This window comes from Olea europaea, unplaced genomic scaffold (genome assembly GCF_002742605.1).
Source record: "Olea europaea var. sylvestris unplaced genomic scaffold, O_europaea_v1 scaffold571, whole genome shotgun sequence".
In the NCBI taxonomy this organism is placed as follows: Eukaryota; Viridiplantae; Streptophyta; class Magnoliopsida; order Lamiales; family Oleaceae; genus Olea; species Olea europaea.
Window position 1 is genome coordinate 97,471 of NW_019264047.1, and position 5,321 is coordinate 102,791.

Sequence of the window (5,321 nt, forward strand, 5' to 3'; positions counted from 1 at the left end):
GGTTTTCGAAATGCAATGCGACCCGTAATTCTAGTTGATGGTACGACTCTGAAAGCTAAATATCAAGGCAAATTAATTATTGCTACATGTCAATATGCCAACATCTAAATTTACCCTATTGCATTCGGCATAGTCGACAGCGAGAATGATCTGTCCATGCGTTGGTTCTTTTCTAAACTGAGGGAAGTGATCGGGGAAGTCGAAGACCTTGCCTTTGTAACTGATCGAGGACAGTCTATAATAAACGGTATCGCTGAAGTTTTTCCCGAGGCACATCACGGGTATTGCATGTACCATATACAAGGTAATTTGAAGACTAGGTATCAGGGCACAGGCATCGTTTCATTGTTCAGGAGAGCAGCTGAAGCTTACAGTGCTGAAGAGTGTAATAAGTTCATGCTCGAGATAGGAAGTAAATCATTACCGGCGTTAGAGTATCTGATGAAGATGGGGATCGAACATTGGGCGCGGTCATACTTTCCAGGGACGTCGATACAACATGATGACGTCGAATAACGCGGAGTCTCTCAATGCATTGTTTAAGAAGGTTCGAGAGTTACCAATTCTCGCAATGATTGAGAACATTCGTAACAAGCTACAACAGTAGTTTCATGACCGACGTGCGGCATCAGAGAGTTGCACTAGCATGTTGGCCCCAGCTTAAGAGGAGAAACTGTTTAAGGCGGCAGAGGTTGCGAGGAAGTTGAATGTGAAAGCACTAGATGAGTTTCGCTTCTCCGTGCAATGTGCAGGTAATACGGCATATATGGTGGACTTGACTGATAACACATGCACTTGTACGAGATTTCAGTTGGAGAGTTTTCCATGTGAGCATGCAGTTGCGGTGGCCATGTATCGAGGCTTTGCTGCGAGAATGTTGTGCTCTTTGTATTATACGACTGAGTCTTGGAGAACAGCATATGTCGAGACTATATTTCCTCTGCCGAATGAAGTTGAGTGGGAAGTTCCCGAGCACATTCTCCCATTTCATAATTTGTTACCACTAGCAGTTGAACCTCGTGGTCCTGGACGTCCAAGTACATCTAGAATACCATCTACCGGAGAGTTTCCTCGACCGCGTAGGCGTGGCCGGTGCAGAGCCGTAGGGCATACTCGACAATTTTGTACCAGTCAAATTCCCCTAAATGACGACTAGACAGGTACGTGAAATGAATAATATTTCCTTTTACTTTACACTGTTCAATATTTGTTATTTATAAATCTTCAATATACAAAAAATAGTTCCACACTCGGCATACGGGTAAAATAACAAAAAATAATTAAATTTCTAATTTGAATGTTATATTACATTGAACACAAATTTACAATTATTTCAGAATTACCAAAATAATTAAATTTCGAATTTGAATGTTATATACATTGAACACAAATTTATAATTATTTCAAAATAACAAAAAATAATTAAATTTCCAATTTGAATGTTATATACATTGAACACAAATTTACAATTATTTCATAATTACAAAAATAATTAAATTTCGAATTTGAATGTTATATACATTGAACACAAATTTACAATTATTTCAAAATAACAAAAAAAATTAAATTTCCAATTTGAATGTTATATACATTGAACACAAATTTACAATTATTTCATAATTACAAAAATAATTAAATTTCGAATTTGAATGTTATATACATTGAATACAAATTTACAATTATTTCAAAATAACAAAAAATAATTAAATTTCCAATTTGAATGTTATATATATTGAACACAAATTTACAATTATTTCATAATTACAAAAATAATTAAATTTACAATTGAAATGTTACATATATATAAATGAAATTTATGGGTCAGCATTAAATTCGAACAAATCACATGCTAGCTTCTTTCTCCAGTTCTGTATCCACGACTGGTTGATTTCATCAACCTTATGTCCTATACTTAAAAATTCAACGTACCTAATGGCAAATATGCCGCAGTCGTCGCTGCAATTGAACAAGAATGAATCAGTTTAGTACTGTGTAAATAAAAACTAAATCTGAAAGATGAAAACAACAACGTTCAAACACTTACCTTACGGATTGTCGCACTGTCGTCGTGTTCCGAACGATCCGCAATCTGTCCTGTACATTTATCCCCGCTCTTCTGGCCATCATAGGAACAATGACAGCCACGGACTCCAGATTTTGCTCCAACTGGCCTTGTGTCAAATATGAATGATTTGGGTCGTACACATATATAGTCGAGTCAGCAAAAACGATCTCCAGCGTAACATAGTGTTTATTGATGCACGCTGAAATGTACATATGCGTACAACCCTCCCATGATTTTCCCCCGACACTCGGTGACAGTCCTATCACCCACTCGAGCATATATTCTGGCACCGTGTTCTCATTACCCACATGTGTGAGCGACTGATACTCTATGGTGACGGCACCCAGGAACTCGGTGTTTAATATGACTCGGCCATGGACATCAAATGATTTTGGATGTCTTTGAGCTCGATCTCGCAGCAAGTCCATGGTCAGGCCGATGTGCTGCAGCAGGAAACACCGAAAAAGTATGAGTTATTCATTTAATAAACACAAGGTCACATATACATAAAAAACACGAAATGAGTAGTTCACTTACATCGTTAGCGAGCCAAGCTCCCGCAGTGGTGATATCGTGAAACCATTTGTAAGGGTTCGAGACCGTCCTTTGTCCTATCGTGCGGCTAACTCTGTAAAAAAGAGGGAAATGTTAAAATAAGCTTAGACGAGTTAGCGTACAGTGCTTTATTAAAATCATACAATACTTACCCGGGGATAATTCTCCTCCACTCTGTCTCGAACGCTTTCCACTTGACATTGTCCACCTCTCTGAATAAGTTCGGGTACGTCCCATCGATGAACGTCCTCCTCTTGGCCTCAGCCGTGAAGGAGGAAACAACATACTGTGACGGCACTCTCAATCTCTTGCCGACCACCTGCTCCGTCTCGTCAACAGCATGTCTCTTACCCTCAATCACGTCGGGCGTCCTCTCGACCTCCGGGGCCACCTCCTCCGCCCCCTCCATGGGGGCCTCCCCCTCCGTCCCCACCTCCTCCGCCCCTCCCGTCGGGGCCACTCCCTCCGTAGTCCTTTCTCCCATCCCCATCGGGGCCACCCCCTCCATAGACAACCACAAGGACTCCAATGTCTCATCACGCCAAAAATGTGGGTGACCCCTCTCTCCATCACCATATCTGCCACCCTCTCGATCATGATCTCCACCATCCCCTCTGTCCCCCCATCGTCTGTCGGCTAAATCTCCTCTAAGCGTCGCTACTGTATCCTGAAGGTCGACAACGGAAGACTGTAGTATTCCAACATCATGGGATAGATCGTCAATCCTCCCTGTCAACTCTCGTCCCATATCGTCGACCCTCCCTGTCAACTCTCGTCCCAGATCATCAACCCTCTCCGTCAAATCTCGTCGTAGCGCGCCGACCTCCTCCGCTATAAATCCAGTCAAACGGGTATACAAATCATCACTGTGCCCCGGAGACACACGGGGGAGGTGTCTGGACGGAGGTGATGCCAATGACGGCGGCGATGGTCCCGGCGGAGGTGATGCCACTAGCGGCGGTGATGCCCTCGACGGAGGTGATGCCAATGGCAGGGACGATACTCTCGGCGGAGATGATGCCAATGGTGGCGGCGATGGCCCTGGCGGAGGTGATCGTCGATCAGCTGGACCGCCCTCCTACATAAATAAAATGAAAAATTATTCAATAAATTTATACGTCGATCATATTCAATAAATTATATTTCATTCACATACCCAATCTCGGTCCAAGCTCGGATCAGGCATCTCCTCATCTAGGGTGTGCGGAACGCCTAAATCCCGCACAAGACCCCGAGCCTCCTCTTCCATTGATGGCGTCAACTCAGGTATGACTTCAAGTTGACATATTGACATTTCAACTATTTAACGATCATGTAAACAAAATTTTAAACTACGTATAATATAAATCACAAATGCATAATACTTACCTGAGGATCGTCGAGGAGGGCCGATAACTGCTTCCCAGTGGGACATCCCTCCGCTCGCGATGATCTCCAATGATGCATCCGAGGGCAGCGTGTCTCCCCTCGCTGCGCAAAGCGGGCCCCCAGTACAGGAACTATTTCATACACCCAAATCTGTAACACATACACTTATTAAGCATCAATGTAATACACTAAAACGTTAACTTTGATTATATTAAACATTTACCTGCACTGCTAACGGCAATCCATATGTATCGTATTTATGCATCGACCCCCTGGGCCTCGAGTGCGATCTGGTGAACACATGTACGGTGTCTTCGTAGCATCTTCGGCCCCACGGATAGTTGTTGAACGCATCGATGTCGTCAACAACTTGCAAATGAAAAATGTCGATGACAATCTTCTTGTGATGACACCTCATCACACTCTCGAGGATGTAGACCAGCCCAAACTTCAATCTATCTAGCATATGGTCGCACCCTCTGATCGCGACTATCAAGTCGGGTAGAAGCACCGACCCATGTCCCTGGAAGTACGTCTCGTACAGCCTACTGCTTCTCTCCATGGCTGCATCGTCACCCGTAATCTTCAGTCCAGTGATCAATGTAAACTCAAATATCGAGAAACTGACGACCTTGCCCCCGAGGTTGAACTGGAGGGAATCGCCGTCGACTGGCCTCAGAAGCCGACATAGAAGTGCATCAATGATCTGTCCTGAGTACTGCACCTCTCGCAACTGGTACAGTGGCCACAAGAAGGACTGTCGTAGAATATCTCCGTACTGATCATCGAGTAGCTCTAATACAGCAGTAAAACTTTCAAAGCTACTGTTCCAAGTAGCTTTTCCCGACATCCGTCTCAACTCTGCATCTAAATGATACTCCATCCTGCAAAAATTCAAATGTTATAGCATTGAACAAGAAATAGCAAAATAAAGCATAATCTCAGAAAAAATCAAGAGAACCGAACTATAACTACCATACAACCACAAGTATTACATTTGAAAAATATATTTATAAAAAACAACAAATCAAATTAAATGTATTGTCAAAAAAATTAAAGAATATAAATATTATTTAAATAAATTGAAAAAAAATCAAAGATTTTCATAAAAGAACAATAAAAGGAACAAAACAAATTGTTAATTTCGAACAATATTATGTATTCAATTATTAAATATATAAAAAAGGAAATTATAAAAATTAAATAATTAAATAAAATAATTATTATTTGGAAAATATATTTACAAACAAAAAATTTCAAATTAAATACATTTTCGAAAAATGTAAAGACTATTTATATTATTTAAATAAATTTGAAAAAATAAATTAAAGAT